The sequence below is a fragment of the Elephantulus edwardii genome, unplaced genomic scaffold (assembly GCF_000299155.1).
Source record: "Elephantulus edwardii isolate Elephantulus edwardi_28Jun2011 unplaced genomic scaffold, EleEdw1.0 scaffold00137, whole genome shotgun sequence".
Classification (NCBI taxonomy): domain Eukaryota; kingdom Metazoa; phylum Chordata; class Mammalia; order Macroscelidea; family Macroscelididae; genus Elephantulus; species Elephantulus edwardii.
The window spans coordinates 5,008,938-5,023,116 of NW_006399887.1; the positions used below are offsets into that span (position 1 = coordinate 5,008,938).

At 38.2% G+C, this 14,179-nt stretch overlaps 1 protein-coding gene across 4 annotated transcripts in view; it reads right to left on the reverse strand.

Annotated features, from left to right (window-relative positions):
- The window catches only part of GABRB1 (gamma-aminobutyric acid (GABA) A receptor, beta 1), an 878,739-nt gene that overhangs the window by 233,127 nt on the left and 631,433 nt on the right, over positions 1-14,179 (reverse strand). The window lies entirely within an intron of this gene.

The following is a 14,179-nucleotide window of genomic DNA, read 5'->3' on the forward strand; positions in this document are numbered from 1 at the left end:
TAGGTACACACACACACACACACACACACACACACACACACACACACGTACATGTGTACACACATACACATAAAGAGAGCCTCTGCAAATCTGGCACCAGAATAAGAAAGTTAATGTAATCAAATGAACAAATTAGGAACATATGGTTAAGATTTTTTCCATAATTTTCAATTTAGAAGTTTTCACCTTTTCAAAAGAATTGCCTTATCTAGGTAGGAAATAACTGTACGACTCTAAATTATTTCTTTCACTATTAAGAGAAAGAGATTATAAATTTGTTCTTAAATCTCTGCTCCTCTTTTCAGAAACACGCTTACAAATATTTTTCTATATTAACCTTTCTCATTACAAGTTTTCTTCTTAAGCTTACAGAAGCACACTTTCAAATTACTGAAACTACCCGTCATGGTTTTGACACACATTTGAAGTAATTTATACCAAAAGAAAAAGTAAGTCTGCTATATATATTTAACAAATAACAAATGACATATTATTAAAGTTAATTAAAGAGAGAGATAGAATATGAAATAGAACACCCATTTCCACAGGGTCAATTTTGACTCATAGTGACCCTAGGATAGTGTAGAATTTCCTCATAGAGCTTCTAAGACTATAAATGTTTACAGAGGTAGATTACCACATCTTTCTACCTAGAGTTGGTGGTGGATTTGAACCACCATGGAGCCCTTAACCATCACACCACCAGAATTCCTTATGAGAAAGGGGGAAAAAAGAAATGTTGTCATTAAGCTGACTTCAAATCAACACAATCTTAAGAAAAAGAACAGAACTGCCCCCCAAACTCTCATTATGCTGAGTGAACTAACTCAGGAACATAAGAAAAAATACCATATATGATCATTATTGTAAAAACAGAAGGATAACCAGTGAGATGTGTATGGATAAACAAAGAAAAAAGGGGAGGGGATGGGGTGGCTGAGGGCAGGGAATAGGGGGAATATTACAGGGTTGAAGAATTTGATGGGTGGAGAAAGGAAAGGGGAATCAAATAACAAGGTTCATGAATGAAACACAATTAAAAAACAAAACCCCAAATCTTCATTATCATTGAATCAAAACTGACCTATTGCTGACATTCTAGCAAGTTTGTGGCTAACCTTGAAATGAATGGGAATCTCAGAAGACTTGATTCTGCTTATGCAAAACCTATACTTGGACTGGGAGGCAATTGTCCAAACAGAGCAAGGAGATACTGCACAGTTCAAGACAAGAATGGGAGTACCTTAGGGATGCATCCTATCTCCATACCTCTTGAATCTATATGCAAAACTGATCATTCAGGAGGTTGAACTTTATGAGAAAGAATATGACATCTGGATTCTAGGAAGACTCAGCAACAACCTGGATTATGCAGAAGATACAACCTTGCTTGCAGAAACTGAGAAAGATCTGAAGAAGGTCACAGACTGCAGCATCTAATTATGGATTGAAGCTCAACATCAAGAAAACAAAGATTCTCACCACTGGGACAGCTGGCAGCATCATGATAGATGGAGAAGAGATTGATATTGTTAACAATTTCAACTTTCTTGACTCCACAATCTTCGCACTAACAATCAGGAAATCAAAAGAAAATTACATTGGGAAAATCAACTGTCAGAAACCTCTTCAGAATACTAAACAGCAAGGATGTCAGTATGGACACAAAGGTGCACCTAATCCAGACCATGGTCTTAACAATTAACTGTTATGCATCAGAGAGCTGAACTATGACAATGACAGTGTCAGAAGAAGAATTGATGCCTTTGAATTGTGGTGCTGGAGAAGAGCATTGAACATACCACAGACTGTCAAGAGAACAAACAGGTCTGTCCTAGGGATGATGAAACTAAGTTTCTCCTTAGATACAAGGATTTTGAAGCTCTATCTCACATGTTGTTGTTGTTGTGTGCCATTGAGTTGCCTGCAATTCATAGTGACCATATGTACAACAGCCCTAAACCCTGCTCTATCATGTGCCAATCTTACTGTCTTCAACACACCTATCCCTGTGACCCCAGTCACTGAATCAATCCATCTCATTGAGGGTCTTCCTCTCTTGTGCTGTCCCTTCACCCTCCCAAGCATGATATCCCTCTTCAAGAACTGATCCCGCCTTGCAACATGTCCAAAGTATGTCAGACGAAGCTTCAGAATCGTTGCCTCCAAGGAGTAGCCTTGTCTCACCCTCTCCAGAATGAACTTCTTTGTTCTCCTAGCAGTCCATGGTATAGCCAATACTCTTCTCTAACATCACAGCTCAAATGTATCAATTCTTCCCCTTCTACCATCCCTTGTCATTGTCCATCCTTCTGATGCACAGCAATAATTGCAAAGACCATGGCCTGTATATTGCACACTTTAGTTCTAGACTGACATTGTTGCTCTTCAGAACTTTGGAGAGGTCTCTAACAGCAGACATTCCCAATGCAATTTGTCTTTTAATTTCCTGGCTGCTGGTACCAAGAATGTTGATTGTAGAGCCAAGCAAACTGAAGCTGTCAACAATCTCAATCTCATCACCATCTATCATAATGCTGCCAATCAGCCCAGTGGTGAGAATCTTTGTTTTCTTGATGTTGTGCTTCGATCCATATTGAAAGCTGCAGTCCTCGATCTTCTGCACCAAGTGCTTCTGGCCCTCCTCAGTTTCAGCCAGCAGGGTTGTCTCATCTGTATAATGCAGATTGCTGATGAGTCTACCTCCAATCCTGATGCCACACTTCTCATAGAGCCCAGTCTCCACGATAATCTGTTCCACATATAGATTGAAAAGATATGGATAGGACACATCCTTGGTGCACACCCTTCCCAATTTTGAACGATGCAGTGTTTCCTTGCTCTATTCTGATGACTACCTCCTAGTCCAAGTATAGGTTTCGCATAAGCACAGTCAAGTGTTCTGAGATTCCCATTCTTCTCAGAGTTAGCCACAGTTTGCTGTGATCTACACAGTCACATGCCTTTGAATAGTCAAGGAAACACAATATAAAATAAAATTAAAAAAGAAAAAAATCACTGGCAATAAGTGAGATGCAAATCAAAACCACAATGAGGTACCATCTTACCCCAGTAACAGTGGCAAAGTTTAGCAGGGCAGCAAGTAATAAAGGCTGGAGAGGATGTAGAGAGGTAAGAACTCTCATACACTGTTGATTGGATTATAAAATGGTACAACCACTCTGGAAGGCAGTTTGGGGTTTCCTCAAAAAGTTGAACATAAAACCTCTGTATGACTCAGCTATTTCACTAATAGGAGTATATCCCAAGGAAATTAGAACTGAGACACAACAGAGATTTATACAACATAGCAGTGTTATTCACCATGGTAAGAACATGGAAATAGGCTAAATGTCTAACAATTAAGTACTGAATGAATGGATTAAGAAATTGTGGTACATTTACGCTATGAAATACTATTCAGCACTCAGGAGCAACAATTTTAATAAAATACTACATAACTTGTGACAGACTGGAGAACATTATGCCGAATGAACTCAGTCCCATAGGAAAATACTGCATAAAACAATTATTGTAAAAATAGAAAGATAACTAGTAAAACATATAAGAACTATACAGATATATGATGTTATGGCCTAAAAAAGAATACATTGAGAAAAATCTCCTCAGACTTCTCCAGAGGGCTAAAGACAAAGATGTCAGTATCAAGACTAAGGTGAGCCTGATCCAAGGCATGGTCTTCTCAGTTGTTTGCTTACATCTGAAAGCTGGACAATGACTAAGCCTAACAGAAGAACTGATGCCTTTGAGTTATAATGCTAGACAAGAGAACTGAACATAAGTCTGTCCTAGAAAGGGTGAAACCAGTTTGCTCCTTGGAGGCAAGGTCTCCGAAACTCCATTTCACATACTTTATTTGGCATGTTGTCAGGAAGGGTTAGTCCTTGGAAAAGGATTAGAAGTATAGAAGAGAAGTATGCAAGAGAAGACGACTCTGGATGAGATGAATTATGATGACTTTGACAATGGGGTCAGGTGTGTCAGAAATGGTGAAATTGGCTTGAGATAGGGCAAGATTCCAAACCATTGTTCACAGGGCCGCTATGAGGTGTAATTGACTTTGTTATGAGCTGTAGTTGACATGATGGCACATAACAACAACAACAATAAAACGAATAAAAAAGCCACCTGGAATACACAGGAAAGGGTAAGTAGGAGAAAAAAGCTTACCCATAGTCTCATGACTATTAGTTCCCTTCCTTTTTTAAATCTATCTATCCACCTTATCATTTGACCCTTTCTATTAAATAATTTTTATTACAACAATAAAATTTCAATTTATATGATCTCTAATGAACTTTTGTCTTTAAAAAATTTATATTGTTATTTTTATTGAGAATATACACCATGAAACATACACCAATTCAAAAATATCTATATATATCTTGTAGTGATGCTGATTACTTTCTTCAATTTAGACAGCTATTCTCACCTCTTGTTCTGAGATTGCCTTTCCTCCATTAAAATAACTCATTGCTCACTAAGGTCCTTATCTAACCTTTAAAACTGTGGTGGTGCTCAATTTGGGACTTTTTTTCCTCATTCACGTACATTGTATTATATACAATCATTCATATAGAGTGTTTCACTGAAGTTACAAGGATGATAATGGAATAGTATTAAAAGCTATGCTCTGATAAATCTGGAAACCTAGGAACTCTTGGGGCCTAATGAAAACCAGCATTATAATACATAAGGCACAGGGTTCAAGGCCACCAGGTGCTCTGAGGGAGAAGGATGGGCAATCTCCTTCTGTGCTATTAACTGCCTTTGAAAACCCCCCAGAGAGTCAGAGGAAATGTACAAATGCCCATAAACCCATACCCTTTCCAAATTGACACAGACAGAAGTGAAATACTTGAAAGACCCATCAAAAAAGAAGAAATTAAGTGGGTCATAAAAAGACTCCTTTCCTTCTAAGAGCATTGCTTAATAAAGTTGAATTTAGATTTGTTGTTGTATACCATAGAGTTGGAACTGACCCATAGCTAATCCTCTGAAGGGTTTTCAAAGGCAGTGAATTGCAAGGAGGAGATTGTTCATCCCTCACCCCTGGAACAGCTGGTAGCCTCAAACAATGTGCATCTGGGATTGCAGCATAACTTCTTGCCACTAGGCCGCCAGAATTTCCATCACAAAAAAAGAAATTAAGCCAGTCAGAAAAAGATTCCTTTCCTTCTAAGTATATAATTTAATTAAATTGAATTTAGACTATTGGTAACAATTTGATCATGCAGTACACATTTGTGGTCATTGTTATTCTACATAAACACCATTTTAGTGGGTACTCAGGAATCTATCCTATAAGATATCCCATAGCTTTCTTAACCATTCTTCTATTTAATGGTATTATTAGGTATTCTTTGGTGATGCTACAACAGATTCACATAGAATAGATTCACATAGAAATAGCATTCTTAATACTACTTACTCTCCCCCATCCCCAGTTTCCTAGTTTCTTTTACCTGCTGTTCTGCATATATATAGTGCTGAATTCTGATGACCTTTTCAGTGCAAACTCAGGCAGTAGTTTTCAGGTAATTAGCTACATACCAAATGTTGTGCAATCGGGCTCATTATTACTTATTTCTGTTGGGCCAGGGTGATTCATGAACCACTTTGTGAATATAAAAAGCAGTTCATAAATCAGAGCAGAAGAAAAGGGGGGAAAGGTAGCAACAGGGCACCATAATTAACAGATCCTTTCTTAAGGATCCAGGACTGGTTTCTGTCACATGTTGCCAGAGTTGTATAGCTGAGTTCAAGACAGGTTATTCTCCTCATATCATGACAGATTATTCATACACCTACACATTCATACACATTTATTGACTATCTCATTATTTGGCATTCAGCATTTATGAAAGGAATAAAAAGTCTACTATCTACTATTTGCACACAAACAATTAGATCTGGAATTGACACACACCAAGATGTGAGTCAGGAGTAACACAAGCAATGATGGTTATGGTTACTTTTCAAGTAGGTCAAGATCCTTAGATTTTTATTTCAACTGGGCCAGGTTCTTAGTGGTTTTGCAGTTATGTAATGATAGAATTTGGCAATTATGTAATGGTGAGATCCCCCATTCTATGATGCGATGTGGTCATCCCCCCTTTTCACATTAATTCTTCTTTGGTCATCTTTATTTACTCTCCAGCTCTTAGATGTGTAACAAGTGATTAAAAAGACCATGCCTGAATCAGGCACACTTTAGTCTTTAAACTGACAACATTACTCCTCCGTAATGTAGAGACATCAATGACTATGGACTTGCCCAGTGCAATATGTCTCTTGATCTCCTGATTGCTGATTGATACCCTGGGTGTTGGTTGTAGAGACCAGTAAGATGAAATAATTGAGAATGTCAGTCTTTTCTCCCTCTATCATGATGTTGCTTATTGGTCCAGGGGTAAGAATTTTTGTCTTCTTGATGTTTAGATTCATCAATACTGAAGGCTATATATAGTCTTCAATCTTCTGCAGCAAGTGTTTCAAGTTTTCCTCTCTTTCAGCAAGCAAGGTTGTTCATCTATACAACACAGGTTGCTGAGGAAAATGCTACAGCTTGGTAATTAATACAGATTGCATTGCGCTTCTGATAGATATTTTGACATGCGAAGTTTCAGTGCCTGAATAACAAATTTTCCAGTATTTGTTTGGAAACGGGGGTCTCCAGTAGGTTTTCAGAGGCAGTGAATCGCATGGGAAGACATTTCCCATTTCTCTCCCATGGAGCAGTTTGTAGAATTGAACTGCACACCTTTGAGACTGTAACATAGTGTCTCACTACTAGGCCTTCAGAGCTCCCTTCACTAGAGGTGTTGTTGTGTACTGTCAATACCCAGAGCTCTAGTGGGTTTTCAGAGTCAGTTAATCTAACAGGAGGCTACTGCTCATCTTTTTTCCATGGAGCAGCTGGTGGATTAGAACATGTTGCCTTCAGGATTGCAGCACAGCTTGTTACAACTAGGTCACTAGAGCTCCCTGTATACTAGAGTTGTTACGTGCTGTCAAATTGCTTTCGACTCATAGCAACCCTATGTAGAACAGATCTGAACCCTGCTCTATTCTGTGCCAAGCTTATTGTCTCTGACATACCTTCCCTCATTACCCCAGTTACTGAATCAATACACCTCATTGAGGGTCTTCCTCTCCTGCGCTGTCTCTCCACCATCCCAGGCAAGATGTCCCTAAGGACTGGCTCCTCCTTTGAACATGTCCAAAATATGTCAGACGAAGCTTCAGAATCCTTGCCTCCAAGGAGCAGCCTGGTTTTACCCTCTCTAGGGTGAACCTGTTTGTTCTTTTAGCAGTCCAAGGGACTAATCCAAAGCCTATCTTTCTCCTATGGAATGACTGGCAGATTTAAACTTCCAGAGAGTTAGCAGCAAAAACCTTTACAGAAGAGATTACCAGAGCTCATCAAAGGTAGATACAAACAGACTGTTCTCTCACAGAAGACCAACTCAGAAACATTTCAACTCTCCAAGTTACTTTAAATAAGATATATTATGGAAATCCAAAATCTCTGTAAATGTTCATTAAAATTAATAAAATTAAAAAAGATATATTGCTGATAAATTAACCTAGTTACATAATTCTGGTTAAATAAAAAAACACTATTTTTCTGATTTATCAATTTTAAGCATAATGCAAATGTACGTTTTATAATACTTTGGTTTGCTTTCCTTAAAATTGTACTAGTTCATTGATCAAATATATTATCATTATTGCTACCTATTTAGATTATAAAATATAAATTTCATCAAAATAAATTACATTATTATTCTGAAGAACTTTAAATCAGCACTAATTGCTTTCTGATATGTATCACCTTGAAAGTAATTTTCACAGACTTGGGTTGAAATGAAATTGAGTTAATTAACGAATAATTGTTGGGCATCAGGACATTTTCTAGGCCAAACAGAATACTTACACAATGATTAATGAGTATAACTTACATTTTATATAACTTGACATACGATCTTTATGTGCTATCCTGTGGTATAATGCTGAGGCCTATTAATAAGTACATTTAATTTTGTCACTTTAAAAAAGATGTTAGAAGTATAAATATTGTTATAAAAAGTTAATCTATGAGTTATAAGCTGCTACTATGCTGAAATGTTTGTGTAGACATATCTTTTAAAATTTTCTTTTTGGGTTTTTATCAATGATAATTCTTTATTTTGGTTAAAAGTTATTAGTGGACTGGCTGCATCTGGCTTGGGGGCATTTTTTCTTCCTCTTTCCTTTGGAACCAACCCGTAGCTGATCCTCCAGGTTTTCAGAGTTAATCACCAGGAAGAAGGCTGCTTATCTCCTTTGCTGGCAGATTCACAGTATGCCTTTGGGTTGGCAGTGCAATTCCTTATCAAAAATGGCCTTTTAACTACTGTCTTTGTGTGATGGTTATTTCAATTATGATAATTCTTTTTAAGAACTGTCTGGTGAGGGGGTACTGAGGTTTAAACAATGACCTATTAGCCCTCACTACTAAATAGCCCTGGCTTCTGGATGAAAACTACGGTGGTTCAAATCCACTCTAGTGCCTCAGAAGCTGATTTCTGGCAATCAAATTCCCACAGGTTCCCATGGAACTCTAAAAGGCTGGTTCCATCCCGAAAATAGGGACACCCTGTGAATCCAAAATCCCTAGACAAAAAGTAACAATAAAAACTATTATTATTACTATTACTATGACAAACTCCAGACTCCACATCATTACTGAACTGAATAGGATGATTCAGAGATGAGCAGCTTTACAAATAAAACTATGTTTACTTTTTATAAAAAAGTTATAAGTGACAGGATTGGCTTAGTCTATTCTAGAAGAAATAACAACAGAGGGATACAAGTATTAGTTTGTGTCTTTATTGTTGTTGTCTTTTAATACCTTCGAGTCGTAGATGACTCATAGTGAGCCTATGACCCTATGTCTTTATTATTCAAGAAAAAAGAAACTTCCTACCAGAAGGGCTGGACTCACTCAGCGTTTCTTAAGCTGAAGGAGCTGAAAAACAAATTCAAGAGATGGGTAGCAAGCATCAAAAGAAGATGGAAGGAGTACATAGAGTCACTGTATCAGAAGGAAATGGCTGACACAGAGGAATTTCATGAAATAACATATGAGCAAGAGCGTATGGTGATGGAGGAAGTTCAAGTTGCTCTGAAGGAATTGGCAAAAAAGAAGACTCCAGGAGTTGATGGCATACCAATTGATTTATTTCAACAAACAGACGCTGCCCTGGATGTGCTCACTAAGTTGTGCCAGGAAATCTGGAGGACAGCCAGCTGGCCAACTGACTGGAAGAACTTGGTATTTGTTCCCATTCCAAAGAAAGGTGACCCAACAGAGTGTGGAAATTATCGAACAATTTCATTGATATCACATGCATGCAAGATTCTGCTGAAAATTATAAAAAAAAAGTTTGGAACAGTATGTCAACCAAGAACTGCCAGATGTGCAGGCTGCATTTAGAAGAGGTCATGGTACTAGAGATATTATAGCGAATGTTAGATGGATCTTGGCAGAAAGTAGAGAATACCAAAAGAATGTCTATTTGTGCTTCATTGACTATGCAAAGGCTTTTGACTGTGTGGATCACAACAAGCTATGGTTGACTCTGAGAAGAATGGGAATCCCAGAACATTTGATTGTGCTAATGTGAAATCTATACTTGGACCAAGAGGCAGTCATCAGAACAGAGCAGGGAGACACTGGATGGTTCAAAATCAAGAAAGGGGTCCGTCAGGGATGTATTTTGTCTCCATACCTTTTCAATCTTTATGCAGAACAGATCATCCAAGATGCTGGGCTGTACGAGGAGGAATGTGGCATCAAGATTGATGGAAGAATTGTCAACAACCTACGTTATGCGGATGACACAACCCTGCTTGCTGAAACGGAGGAGGATCTGAAGCGCTTGCTCCAGAAGGTCAAGGACTGCAGTCTCCTATATGGATTGAAGCTCAGCAACAAGAAAACAAAGATTCTCACCACTGGGTCAAATTGGCAGCATCAGCATGGATGGTGAAGAGATTGAGATAGTTAACAGTTTTAGTTTACTTCGTTCCACAGTCAATGCTCTTGGTAACAGCACCCAGGAAATCAGGAGATGAATTACACTGGGAAAGTCAGCTGTGAGGGACCTCTCAAGAGTACTGAAGAGCAATGACGTCAGGCTGGAGACTAAGGTGCGCCTGATCCAGGCTATAGTCTTTGTAATTACGTGCTATGCATCATAGAGTTGGACAGTGAATAGGGATGATAGAAAGAGATTTGATGCCTTTGAGCTGTGGTGCTGGAGAAGAGTGTTGAATATACCATGGACTGCTCGGAGAACAAACAGGTTTGTCCTGGAGAGGGTGAAGCCAGAATGCTCCTTTGAGTCAAGGATTCTGAAGCTTCGTCTCACATACTTTGGAGAGGGACATCATGTTTGGGAGAGTGGAGGGATGTTGCAGGAGAGGAAGACCCTTGATGAGATGGATCAATTGTGTGAGTGGAGTGGTGGGAATGAGTGTGTCTGAGATGGCAAGGTTGATACAGAATAGAACGGCATTTAGGGCTCTTGAACATAGGGTTGCTATGAGTCGCAAGCAACTCAATGACACACACCAACAACAAAAATGTAAACTATTTTGAAACTATTTGGCCTGTTTACACTGTTAAGTGTTAGAATTTTTAGCAAGTTAGAAATGAAAATTTTAATAACATATTTCTTGAATTACTCATAGAGAGCAATGAAACATATTTTGCATATTTGCATCTTACCATTATCATGGGTTCAGCCCTCATAAGCTTTTTTTAAAGAAAGACTGATCTGACCTAAAGTGTATATTTATTTCAGAATATTAAAGAAAATAATAAGGGATAAACGTTAGAAAGTCAATTTTATTTGCCATCATTTATAATATCTGGATCTGAAAATAAGCTCTGAAATATATAAAAATTGTAGCAAAATTTCAGTAATCTTGATGTCTTTTCCTGCTTAAATGATTAATAAAATATTATTCTTTATCTCTGTGTAATCTACTCAGATAATAACACTGTGCATGTTATCAATATAATTTTCTGTGCTTTATAAAGATCTTAATAAATACTTACTAAAGGAAACAACAACAAAGCTGACAGTCATGACCACATGAATGAAGTGAGTGAACTATCCAAATCTCTTCACAGCTTTTAAAATTCTGTCTTTCATAAATTTGATTATTGTTGCTGTGTACTATAGAGTCAGAACTGACCCACAGCTGACCCTCCGGTGGGTTTTCAGAGGCAATTAATCACAAGGAGGAGACTGTGCATCCTTCTCTCATGAAACAGCTGGTGACCTTGAACCAAGTGCCTTTGGGATTGCAGCACAGCTTCTGGCTACTAGGCCATCTCTTCAGGAAACCGAGCTATTAGTTTTGACCATTGTTATGTACTGTCAAGTTGGAATCCACTCATAGCTGACCCTTCCTTGGGTTTTCAGAGGTTGTAAATTGCATGGGAGGAGAGTGTGCATCTTTTCTCCTTTGGAGCAGCTTGTGGATTAGATCCGTGTGCCTTGGCTTGGCAGCCCAATTCCTTAAGACACCAACACCAGTGCTTCCTAGTTTTCTCCCAAATTTCTCTGAAATATTATAATAATATAAAAAAATTGTTCTCTCAGCCCACAGAGAGATGTTATAAATAATTTGCTTTGTTTTAAGTATTATTATAAAATTTCATGTGAAGAACTTTCATATAAGTAACTATGTTCCGTCTTCATCAAATTAAATGGTTGCTGTTATTAGGTCCTGTCAAGTTGAGTCCAATTCATAGAGACCCTATGAACAACTAATTGATCTGAACACTGTCCTCTCCCGTGTCATCCTTACAATTTCCAACACACTCAAGTCCATTGCTAAAGTTCCTGTGTCAATCCTCCTGGTTTCACCATCCCTCCACCTTTCCAAGTACGTGCCATGTTCCTTTCTAAGCAATAACATCTCCTAGCAACATACCCAAAGTAAGTGAGATGAAGCTGTCTCAGCGTGGCCTCCAACAAGCACTCTAGCTGCACCTTTTCTGAAATTTATCTATTTGTTTCTCCAAGGAGAAACTTAATTTCACCCTCTTACTGTTAGATAATTTCCACATTCTGCTGGATCACCTTTCTTGGGATGGGAACAAACATTGATCACTAGAAATAGTTTAGAAACTATAAGCTTTATGTTGCCTATAATTTCTAAGTAGTAGCTCATTGAAAAAGAAGAAAAACCTCAATAAAATGATTGCAACAAAGCACTCAAACATCGCAGCAGTGTGTTATGTGTTAATGTTTTAACCTCCAGAGGAAGGACTGATTAGATCTTTTAAAAACAGTTCAGTCTAGCTTTCCTATGCTGATCAGATAACTGAAGTTCTTAAGCACTAACAGCATAGTGTTTATAGTCATAATTTCAGTTAGTATATAAATATGCTTATTTGATCTAATCTTCATCACTTATCAGCAAACATAGTCCCATACACACTCTCAGCAAACCTCACTGCATCTGAGAGCCACATATCTTATCTGCTTCCTTTTCATACTCACAGCATAACCTAAGTGGGCCCTGAGGCCCATTCCCTGGTTCCCAATGCTAACAGGTAGCTCATTTCTATTCCTGGGTGAGGCAGGGTCATAATGAAACTTAAATATAAATGACTCATAAAAGTACCAAGTGAAAAAAAAATTGAAAATTCTGGTACAAAAAGCCCAGTTGGGTCAGATTTTCAGGTAGTCTATCTGTCGTTACAGTTTAACTTGCCTCTCAATCTATACACACTGAAACAGACTGTTTAATTGTCCCCTATCCCACCTGGACTTCTGTTGCTCCATCAGGATTTCTTCTATTATTTTAAAACTTGACTACACTAATTGGGATGAGAAATCCCAAAAAAGGAAATCTTACACTATATTAAAACTCAAAAACTCACTGTTGTCATATGGATTGCAACTCATTGTGACTCTCCAGCCAGTTTCTAAGACTGCAAATCACAGTGGGAGGGGACTGTCCTTCTGTCTCCTGGAGAGGTGCTAGTGAAAGGTCTGAGTCCAGAAAGCTCTCACACTGTATGATGGAGTGACCAATTTGCTCTAGTGAAAACACATCAAGGTCTAAATTGAAGACTGAATCCATTTGATAGGTTTCATTTCCCCCCTCACCCCCAGAATACAATAAGTTCATGGTTAAGAACGGAGATATGAATTGTTCACATCATTTGATGTGTTGTAACATGTGAGAAAACTTCCTCAAAGCCAATAATAATAAAAGAATTTTGCTTGTTTTTCTTATTAGAAACATGGTTGAGACAAAAGGCAGACACACAGTTTCTGGCTTTAGTGTGTGATGAGAAAGTGATTATTACCATTTATGTCGGACTATAACTATGATCTAATGAGCTTATTTCAAAGGGGTAATGTATCACTTCTCTGACCGATCTAATTGAAAATAATGAAAGAAAAATTAGCAGAAGTAAGGGCTGTTGAAGATGTAGCATGTGTTTACTTTTCACGCAGACAGAATGGGGAATTGAAAGGCCTCAGTGGACACGTGGTTTATGTTTCACATCATCACAGACAATAATGGTTCCTCAGGGAGGAGTCAAAGAATTCTTCCACTGTTGATAGGCAGGCCTACTTTTTCTCAGAAAACAAAAAGTCGGCGAGGTGTAAAATGATCCCTGGTGCTGACTCCTTCACTCACTTATATTTACTGATTATCTCTGTGAAAGGCATTATGATAGGAGATACATGTAAAATAAAAATACAAGATGTAAAGATGATGTAGTTAACATCAGAAGTATAAGATATGGATGCAACTTTTTTGACTGATAAAAAATATGCTGTAAGTAGATTGCATACACACCCTTTCAACCTGTATGCAGAACAGATTATCCGGGAGGCTGGGCTCTATGAGGAGAAGTGTGGGGTCAAGATTGGGGGATGATTTATCAACAATCTGCGTTATGCAAATAACACAACCCTGCTTGCTGAAACTGAAGAGGACCTGAAGCACCTGCTGCAGAGGGTCAAGGACTGTAGCCTCCAATATGGATTGAGGCTCAATGTCAAGAAGACAAAGATTCTCACCACTGGACCAATTGGCAGCATCAGGATGGATGGTGAAGAGATTGAGATGG